The sequence below is a fragment of the Melospiza georgiana genome, chromosome 9, assembly GCF_028018845.1.
Source record: "Melospiza georgiana isolate bMelGeo1 chromosome 9, bMelGeo1.pri, whole genome shotgun sequence".
NCBI classification, from domain to species: domain Eukaryota; kingdom Metazoa; phylum Chordata; class Aves; order Passeriformes; family Passerellidae; genus Melospiza; species Melospiza georgiana.
The window spans coordinates 11,820,777-11,832,360 of record NC_080438.1 but is presented as its reverse complement, the minus strand read 5'-3'; positions in this window follow the sequence as shown (position 1 = coordinate 11,832,360).

Sequence of the window (11,584 nt, the reverse complement as noted above, 5' to 3'; positions counted from 1 at the left end):
CAGAGAAGACAGTTCAATCGGGTGTCATGGTTTAGAAATGGTATTTTCCAATTTAGTCTCACAATAAAGCCAGGCAACTGCTTCCCCTCCCACCCCATTCCAAATGGAGGCGCAAAAGGCAAAGATCATGGGTTGAGGTAAGGGTGATTTACTGGAAAGAGCAATGAGATAAGAAAATGAACATTAACAGCACAATATTAATACAAAAGGTATAAGAAAGGAAAACAATTTACACATAAAGGCCCTGACAATAAACAAAGACCAGACTGCTCCAGCTGCCACTTCTTCTTGACTGGCAGGAGCCCCTTTTCCCTGGAAGGGAATTCCTTTCCTTCAGCCCCCAGCAATTCCATGAGGTGGTATAGAATAATCTCAGTGTCCCAGCCGTGCCCCCTCCTGGCTACTGAAAAAAATTAACCTTGTCCTGGCCAGAACCAGGACATCTGGACAGACTCCTGAGTCACACCCTTACAGAAAATGAATATTTTATCATTAATTTTTGATGAACAAGGAAACCATATATTAAGTTTTGCATCTAAAATGTTCTTATTGCACGAAGCTCCTTTAGGCACTCTTGGGCTTTAGCTGCTGTCTAGAGTAAGAGTTGTCAGAATTTGTAAACTGTACAGGTCACATTTGAATCATCTCATCTGCTGTCACTCATGAGGCTGCATTTGGCCACCAGGCTGGGGGCTTTGCTAATGGTTTATCTGCTCTAGAGCCTATGTGTTGGCAGACCTAAATGCAGCATATTCCACAGCTCATGCCTGATACTGCCCTATAAAATAAAACTATGGACATTCATAGCTTCAAGCAATGTGATGTGTGGCACTCAGCGTGCAAAGAGAACATCAACTGCTTCAAAAAAGCTGAAATTTACCTAAATGGCTTTTCCAGATGAGAAAATAGACATACAATTCCTACAGGGCAAGTTTCTGGCTTATGCTGAAAAAAAAGACATATAAAATCCACACAAACTATCAAATTATCTACAAGAGCAATAATTTCAAAACCAAATCAATTATATGTTTACTCTTTCAAATTGCAATTAATGATGGAAAATGATCATTTAAAAAATTATTTTAAGCATACATCCTTCAAAGGCACACTGGACAACAACCCAGAATAAACTATTCCAGATAGTTAACAGATAGCATCTCAGGAAATGAACTAAAAGCAAGACATGTGTAGCAATTCTGCATTTTCATCTCTTTACTGTTAAATTACACAGTGGTTTTTCCTCTATTGTGTTTTCATATTGCTGAAATAGAGCAAGAGTTTTTTCATTGATGTAAGTACGGCTTGCTTTTTTAAACTAAAGGTGTCTTTAATATAAATACTAACAAAACCAAAAAACAAAAAAAAAAGAATGATAATTTGTAGGAAAAATGAACAGTTCAATGCAGGAAAGGGCAGCAATATATAGAAAACCTGAGCCAATTTTTTTCACATACAAGATTACAGAGAACACATAACTCTCCTAAATATATAAAGGGTTAAACTTACTCTGTCTTAAGTAGTTTGTAGCAGTCTCAGAAAGCAGGAGATAAAACCTCAAAAGATGTACAAATAATTGTGAAAGAGTAACATATCAAACCAAACACATTGTAAAAATATTTCATTATAGGAAAAAGCAATATGACAATACTACAACTGTGTATGTGACAGCCTAACAGCCTAACAGAATATTGCCCATTTAGAAATGTTCTAGAGGACATACTGAGAGAATGAATGCCCTGTTAATAATGAGAGATTCCAAAGATCATTCCTGGCAAAAGCAAATTTAACATGGCCCAAAGCAGCAGAATTAACAAGAGCAATGGAAACAGCAGAGAAAAAGAGAAAAAAAAAAAAAAAAAGAAAATCCAGATCTGCTCACAGAATGCAAATAGTCAAAAAAAAAAAAAAAAAACCAAAAGGAGAATCTAGGTGCTAGGGTTCTAAACAGTCCATTTTATTTAACTTTATACAATCAAAATGATCCCATGTTTCAAATACATGATTCATAAAGCAAGCAAACAATTTTTAAAAATCCAAACAGCAAAATCCCAAAGATGAAAAGCTGTCACCAGCCTTGAACAAGCAGAGTCTCCAAAGGAATAAAGGAGCCTGTGCTTTTTTGGTTAGAGAATAACTACATTGCACCAGAAATGGAAGAAAATGGGACTTTCCCACAAGTCATTCAGCAACCAATTAAAAATATTGTCCATGAGCACAAATCCTCAGCTGAATGAAGCTGCAGCTAATATGAATTAGTTATGACCTTAGCTGTGGTTCTGTTAAGATCTAGCAGTTGGCAATCCTAGTGGAACACCCATCACTTTGCACTTATCCTTACTTACAGAAAACTTGGAGGCCTGAGAGAACATAACAAGCTCTCTTGTATTTATAACCAAAATTAGAAGCAGATGTCAAATTACATCCCTGAGCCCTTATGCCCGAGGATATAAGGCACAAGGAAAGGGGCCAGGTAAACATGGTTCCCTCTAGTCATTGATTTAGGAACACCACATTTTAGCACTGAGAATGTCGACAGGAATTGGAAGCCATAGTGAAGATCACCAAATTAGAAATTCACATGCCCCATGAATAGACAACATTAAGTAAACCTTAACATGACAGAAAGCCAGATATCTTACAATGCTAGAAAAAGGAGTAAAATAAAATTCCCAAAAAACTATAAAAAAATATATTGCTACCAACAGTCACAAGGGGTCTGTATATTAGGCTGCCATATAGAATATTGTCTGGAGTTGTCACTTACACTGAAAATTTGTTAAATATTACCCTGCATCTTGGAATCAGAATTGGTAATAGCTTTGCCATTTTGAATGACGTGTGATATTAAATATCTGTCAGTACAACGAATATGTTTCAAGTGCTGGAGGTACTAATAGTTTTTAAAGACAAAATAAATTTTTCTTATTGCTAATGGAAAACTCCAAAGCTGAGCTAAATGACAGCAAAGGAGGAGACAGTAAGAGAATTAATTGCCTCAATACAGTCAAGGGCCACAGAAGAACAGAAGTGCACATGACTAGGATGACTGACAACAGAAATCACGTACAACACAGGAAATCTTGATTTAGAAGCAAACATTTTCACAAAGAGGATGGCACATTCTGGGAACACATCTTTTAGGCAGAGCAGCTCCTATCTGGCAGAAGCCTGCCTGGACAAAGCTTGGACCTGCTCTGTGCAGGGTGGTGGACTAGAGATGTCTGAAGGTGCTTTGCAGCATTCGTGGTACAGTGATAAGGGACAGAGCTTTACAGGAGTGTGAAAAGCCACTTCAGTTTTCGGCACCTGTTTCTCCATTTTAAGATTCTCCCAGGTATTTCATGGTTCTAAAGGGAAAGGCAGGCACTAGGTGGGACAAGATGAGATGAAAGTGTAGTAACCACAACCAACTCAGTTTATTTGAGGGTCTCTGTTACCATAGACTGCAGAAAGTGGGGGGCTGGTTGTTCATCTGTACGGAACAGTATTTTGTGAACCACTGCTACTAGGAAGCCCAGGTTACAAAGGGATAACAGGCACATATTAAAATTATATTTGTATAACTTTAGTTTTGCAAATGAATGAAGGCTTACTGCAGTCCAACCACATCCAAGCACATATCAAACAGCTATTCAGCAGTACAGTTGGAGTTTGGTTCTGAAACAAAATCTCTAAATTCTTATAAACTATTCTGATAAATTTTTTTAAATTAGTTTTTATAACTTACTGATTCTTAAACTATATCATTTTCAGATAATGTAATCTCACTAATTTAAAGAGATGCTTTGAACTGCTCTCCTAACACTGTCTCAACAAAACAACCAAAATGAAAAGAATTGACTTGATAAATATGATGACCTTGCTCCAGGCACTCAGACGTGTACCTTACACCACATGCAGCAGCCAGCAGTTGCCTTCCATAAAGTCCCCACTATTGATTTGAAATCTGTGGAAAGTAAGCTCTTTATCAATTCTATCCCACAGTTCCTAATGCATTCCTGAAGAGATTGATGTTTCCTGAGTGTTCAGATCTGGACATATTGGAAAACAAAAAAATCAACATTTCAGAAACTAACATTGCTTGCTTGAATATTTTTCATTTATTTTTATTGTTTCTATCTATCATGCACAGCTATGTGTGATAAGCAATTACAAAAGATCCTTGATGAAATTGCATTATATTGTGTTATGCTTTGTGCTATATATGTGACACAAGACATTTATCTCCAAAAAGTCAAATCAATCAAAACATGAGATGTGTGGAGGATAATAAGGCCTAGTCATATACCTATTTGACTTGCAAACTGTTGGACCTGATTTTAAGGTAATATGAAATACAGTGGAATGCTTCTTTTATTTTTATTTTTCTAGTTCACAGCCTTATAAAATAATCAATCACAAAAAACATGGCAGTGATGTTAATTACATTCACCTAAAGCTTGTTTAGAACCAGCCAACTCACACAGCAGTTGTACAGCAATTTTCTCTGGTTTCCTTGAATTGGCACCCAATTAAATATATTGAATAGGTTTCTTCATTGTTATATCAACCATTGCTGCCTGCATGATGTACCATGCTGAATTTTGTAACTTGACAGCAAAAAGTCAAAGCAAAGAGAAAGGAGGTCAAAAATAATTTCCTTAAATAAATAATTCCATTCCTGGGATCAAAATGCCACCAAGAATGCCAGTATTTTCCTCAAAAATGTACATAACTTTCCACATTATCCCAGTCATTTGAAAACTATAAATTCTACATAGAGTCTATAGTTCTAGGATTCAAGATAAGCATCAAATAACTCTGAGGAATATTGGACTACTTTGGACATATTTTTACAATTCTGCTGGGACTGATGCATTTCTACGATGCCTTCCTGCCTTAGCAAGAGAGAAATCAGACACTGATCCATTTGCTCTTTTTTTTGTACATTACTCCCCCTCACGTTCCCTCCCTCAATGGCTGTTTTTCAGAAATATCACAGGCTTTTACACAAAAAAAAATACATAAAATACCTTTGCAATAACAAGAAACCCCTGAGAATATTTATTCACAAGTATTTAAAGTTTTTTTCATTTATTCCCATAAGGCTCTCAAATATTACTCATACCCTAAGCAAACCTTTTCCTCACTGTCATTCTGTTGAGAGCCCTATCCTGTGAATTATGTCTCAAGAGATTCAGCAGTCCTTTGCCTTCCAAAATCTTTTGTGCAATTCTCTTTTTCATTAAAAGCAAGATGTTCCTTCATCATCTCCTCATATGGGCAGAGTAACTTCAAAATTCAATAAACACCTATAGCGAGCTGCAACTGGGAAGCAATGAATACTGTGTTCTAGTTTTTAAAAATTGTGCAAATAATCCATACAATTATGGAATTAAGTGTGACATATACACGTCAATATTGACATATGAAAGAAAGTTTTACATGTGAGCCTAGTGAACAAGGCTGATTAAGAGAAACAAAGTAACTGGCATATCACAAACAAGAAAGGTACAACAAATAAAACTAACTTTATATTTCTCAGGGCATGAAACACAACATGAAACAGAACCATGTGAGCTTCTAGACTGAAGCTTCCAAGAAACCTGTGAGACTGGCTTAATGAGAAAGCCAGTTTTCATTAACCAAGAAAAAAAGAAATTTCCTTACAAAACTACCAAGAGCATCACAAGCATTGATTTAAACTTCCTGACAATAGTTTTTTACCCTGGACCCAAAGCAGCCAATGACAGCATGTCCATTTGGCACATCCTCCCTCCAGTGATGCTGAAGACCTGCTTTTCTCAAAGGGCCAATTGTTTATCACTTTGAAATGTCTGATTTCTTTTACTTCAAACTATCTTTCAGAAAGCTGTCAGCAGTTTACTGTGGAGATGGCTGAGGAAAGAGGAGTGAGTTCCTGGTGCTGGAGCATTGCTTGCTGGACATGCTGTAAGGGGAAGTGTTGGTGGGCAGTGTCAGCCACACTCCTGTACGGCAACATGAGGTGCAGGTCCCTAAAGGAGCTGTCAGCTCAGCCTGAGCTGGGACAGACAACCGGGGCATCCTGGGGGTGTGGAACTTGCAACACTGAGTCTCTGAAAGGAAACGTTCAGAGGATCAAAACAGCCTGAAAATCTGGGAGGAGCTGCACGGTAACTCGCTAGTCTGTCAGTGCTGCTGATGAAAGGGCTGGCTGGAAACTCTGCAATCTGGTCAGCTCTCCTGCCTGACCTGATGTCTACAAAGTGTTTTGACTTTATCTCTGTAATCTTGAGAGATATCATAGAGCCTTCATTTTCCAGGAAGAGACTACACAATGGAAATGGAAGTGAAAGCTGCAAGTCCAGAAATGCAAATTGGGAGAAAAATTTAAATCTATGTTACACGAATTACAATTCTCTTATCACAAAAGTACTACTAGAAAGGGATGGAATTATCATTGTGGTCAGCTCAGTGAGAGTTTCTCTCAACAGGTAAAAATCAAGGGTAGGACAGAATGTAATATGAAAACATGCATATCTTTTCATACATCACTGATTTTGTTTCTTCAAACACTGTTCCACTCATTTTATCTAAGAAAGGTTATTAAAAGACTGAAGAAGCTCCAAAAATAATCCAAGGTCTGGAAAGACATTCACATAGCAAGACATTAAGTATTTGAAATTATTTCCTACAAAAAGCAAAGGAAGCAGAGGGAGCAATAGTGCATGAGTTTCTTTAAGAAACTTGGATAACTCCTCTCTTCCAGGCCTCACCAAAACCACTCATTAAATTAAATTAGACAGTGTAAATTCCGATACAAAATCTGGTAAGTGGCAGATGACAGAAATGCAATCTAAGCAAATAGCACTAGAAGCTTGTTCTTATTATACCTCACCCTCTTCAGACTGAACGTTTTGGGGCTGCTAAGGAAGGAATCATTTGGATCTGGGCCTCAAATCTAAAATTAAATCTAATCTTAAATAAATAAATGAACCAGCAAGCAAAAATCACCAGCAGCAACCACCAGATTTGGGAGTTAAAACTGTTTTTCAAAATCTCTCATGCTGCTACTGATTTGAATTATGCCATCCTTTTGTCATTACATGAGCTGTAATTTCCTAAAGTCTAATTCAATGAACAATCCCTAAAAACTGGACAAGTAACAAAAATTGCATGGCTTCTTGAATGCAAGGTAAAATGGAAAATTCACATGTAATCTTAAACATACATCCAAATCCAATAAGTTATAAAAATGGAAAAGCTGATAAGAAACTCAACTATTATTGGCCAGCTGGAGGAAGCCAAGATTGAATACTGACAGTCACCACTGCTGAAAATGATAGTAATAGCAGTCTTTTCAAACTTGCAGTCTAGAAATTTCCTATTTCGCCATCTATAGATTATAGAGGTTGCTCCAAAGACCATTTAAACTGTATTTTCAGAAGAATTTAGCATGTGTGAAAACAGTGGAATAAGTAATAAAATATGTAAAATATCTCTGCTACCGGGGACATAGGATGTCTGGAAATCAGACCTTCCATTTATTTACTGGAATTATGGGACACTGCTTCTGAAAATTTCTTACAGTTTATTTCATTGAACACTTAAAACCACAAATTTGAGACATTTTGTCCTCAGTTTTTTACTTACATTGACATCAGTGCCAAATCTACTGCCATGACTACAGTCTGCACATGCAATGTTCTCTTTCATTAAAAATGTTAAAGTATACTATGACCTCTCTTCCAGTTATTGTGCTTACACACAATAAAAGCTGACAGTAGTTCAAAGGAGCAGAGAGACAGAACTGGGATCCCTGACAGGATAGATAGGGACAGTCTGCACCTGCTGTCATTCAGGAGGGGCTGTGGGCTGCTGCCCATGCCCTGTTCCCTGTATCCCAGCCTGTTGTTGAGACCTTTCCTCACAGATAAACCGGCTTCTGTGATAAAGAGACATTTGTCAGGGAGACATTTTTCCCTCATGGGTACGGGTACATCTGAGATGGAGAGGCTGAGCACCCAGGTATCAGGTGGAGCAGTACCCATTCCACACCTGACAGGATGTTCTTCACCTTACCAGCACTTCCCAGCATGTACGCTCACTGAAATGTCCTGTAGAGGACCAACTGTTGTCACCAAAGAGATTAAAGCCCTGTAACATCAGAAATACTGAGTTCTATCTAAAAGGCACTAATTCAGGGATGTGTGTGAGAGGGTGAAATTTACTTATGAACCTCGTAGTAAGTGTGATTCTTACTTTTCTTAGACAACAATCCTCCTCTGAGAAGCAGTAACTATGGAAAATACTCCTTAGTCAGTGACTCAATCTATAAGTGAAAATAGAGACAGCAATCCCAAATCATCCTAGAGAACAAAGCAGTGACATTTCTTAACATTTTTTCTTTCTTTTTTTCTGGTGGACGGTGTGGGGGACAGGGTTGCAAAGAGTAGGGAAAAAAACATAGCCAACACTGGAAATAAATCCCATTCATAAGATGATCACTGAAGAAAGCAGAATTTTCAAGCAATAAAGCATCTGGCAGTTCTATTTGTTACCCCTTATGCTTACACACAGATCTTGGTAAAGGAATTGAGAAAATGGAACATTGAATAGCAGCACTGGTATGACTGAGGCAGCCCCAATGTAAAGGATGGACTGCTGACCTTCTCCAGCTGCCACATGGCCACCCAATCTCTCTATCACTCCCCCTTCTTGGTAGGACAGGGAGAAAATGAGATGAAAAACCTTGTGGGTCAAGATAAAGACAGGGAGATATCTTGCCAATTACTGTCATGGGCAAAACAGACTTACTTGAGGAAAATGAAATTAGTTAAACAATTAAAATAGATTTGGCTGGTGAGAATCAAAGACCAGAATTAAAACAGTAGGACTGGCCTGTCTGCTAGAATGCCACAGACAGATCAAGAGTGGAATGCTGCCACAGGGTTAAGTGAAGCTCTTCACACATAAAAGCTCCTCACCTCATCCTCCCCCACACATTAAATCGTTTGCTCTTAAACTGCTTGGCAGCTCCTGCCTTTAAAATGAAGAATCTCTGATTTTGTTTCTAAGTAATGAAGTAGTGACTGCGGCCGTCATCCTGTCAGTCTCTTCCAGGGCCAGGAGTGCCCTGGCTGACACTGTTCAATTAACTCATCATCAGAGGGTGCCACCAGAGCCCCACGCAGGCACACATTTATAAATGGCTCTCATGGATGCTCACTGCACTCTGCAGAGGTAATAGGCAGCCCTCACGTCCTGAGGCTCACTAAGTTTTGTTCTTTTCTCTGTGCCTGTAACACTCCCTGTAATAGCATTCATTTTGTCCTCTCAGCTCTAGCAATCCCCCTTCAATCAAAACAAGGGACCATAAGAAAGCATATTAGAGCTTTACACAACAGGCAGCAGGCACACTCCTTGCTACTGCTTTGAGTAAAACCCTGAAAATGGTCTTGATAACATGAATACAAATTATCTGTGTCCCTCTCTTACCATAAAGAGAATGATTGCTAACCACTTTGTTCATATGCAGCTTACACATAGATTTCTGAACGGTAATGAAATTTGATTTACCCCACTGTGAGGATACAACTTAAGGTAATAAAACATTTGAATTTAGTAATGCATTCAGTATTTTTCTTACTTGCAACTGTGGAAAGGAAGAACTCTGTTTAGATTTGATTTTAGGACTTTCAACCCTACCAAAGTTATTATTAGCAGCAGTTATCAAAATTATCTACCAGCTAAAGATGGTTCAAAAACCATGGGGTTTTTGACTGAGCCAGACAGTCATGTCTGGCTCCATAGCTGTTTGTGGGTCTGTCTTCCTTGCTCCACAAAAGTGATATGAGACATGATACCACTCAGGCACAATGCCCTGTGGGCATTTGTAGCTAAAAAAATCATTCACTAAGAGTGCACTTTAAATCTAATTACAAAAAACATCTACATCCTGAATTTGGATAAACATGAATCTGCTTATGCTATTGAAAAGATAAGAGCTTTTCTTTCTTCCAAAGACAATACTGAGCCCTGTGGAAATATGCTAATATTTAGAAATAATATTTTATGGTACACACTCAAAAATACTTAAGCTCATCATCCATTCCCTTTAGAAATATTTAGGCTGAACAACAGAGAGGACCACAAAAACTGATCATGACTTCCAAGCGCACTAATCCCAAATCACAGTTTGATGATTTGATGATGCTTATGCTTGGCTCTGCAATTCTATATTTACTATTTTCCTCTAAAGATATTCTTTACATTTACTTAAATATCAGCACATTACAATGGCTTGTCCTTTATCAGAGCACTACAAATCTTAATTTAAGGAGTGAGAGCTTTCCTTACTGATCTTATATATGTAGGCTGTTCTTATTTGGATTTTACAGGAAGGGAAGTAAAGCAAAGAAGAGGAAGGAGTCTCATGCAGTAGGGCTGCACAGCTCATGGGAACCAGACCTAGCAACTAATCTCTCAGATGATGAAGCAAATTTGCACAATTGCTCTTGAAGGGGATACTCTGTGATTGGGGGTCCAAATCTTCCTGAAATGTTCACAGAAGGTTTAACAGTCACAGAAGAAAACTCTGAAGTCACTGTCTCCCCTTATGCTTGTCCTCTTTATTTCTCAAGGCAAGATACGAACAACGCTGAAACATTCCCAAAGGGCATCATCAGTTTGGCAAAAGCCTCCAGCCTGCTGAAACAATTTGGCCAGAAAACTCTCACAAGAATAATCCCTTAAAGTCTTTTCCCAAATGAATTATGCCCTACAAGAAAGTTAAAATCTACAGTCTCCTGTGCCTCAGAACTGAGACTCACTAACTCGTGCCAGTCTTGTGAGCCTGCAGGAGCCACAGCAAACAGGTGGGAATGTAGAGAAGGGTTTCAGTAACTCACCCCAGCAATGCATGAACAGGTATCCCTTTCTCACACTGAAGTGCAAAGTTCTCACAGACACAAAGTTACATTAGAACCCAGGCCCACCTCCCACCTTTTAGTAGCTTGGGAAATTAAACTGTTCTAGTGAAATAAAACAAGATCCCTCCCCCCCCCCCTCTATTTTCATCACTTAATCAGGTTGCCTTCTGATGCAATCACTTTCCATGCACACATGGCCCAAAAAAGTGGTACAATATTGATATATCTTTTCTCCCTAGATTAAAAAAAAAAAAGTTTCATTATTAAAATATCATTCAGTACACCCTGACTTTTTAATTTAAAAAGCTAGACTTTTAAAAATGTTAAAAATCCTTTATACTAAAAACTACGTCAGAGAATATTTCCATCTAAATACAATAATTATTCACAGAAGAATTATTCTGTTATTCTTTTCTATTATTTTACAGGGGAAAGAAAAAAACCAGCCAATTATGCCAAGACAAAATGCCTGTATTCTATGAAACAAAACCAGAAAGAATGCCCAAACTAATTCCAGACCTTTAATCTACTATTTGAGGATGACTGAAAACAGTCTTAGGTGACAGATTTCAGGTGAAACAAACTTTGCATTGGATCCACAACTTTTCGAATGGAATTAATACTAAAAAAAACGCACAAAATGTATAACAGCAATATAAAATTACACTTCAAATACAGAACAATGCAAATTT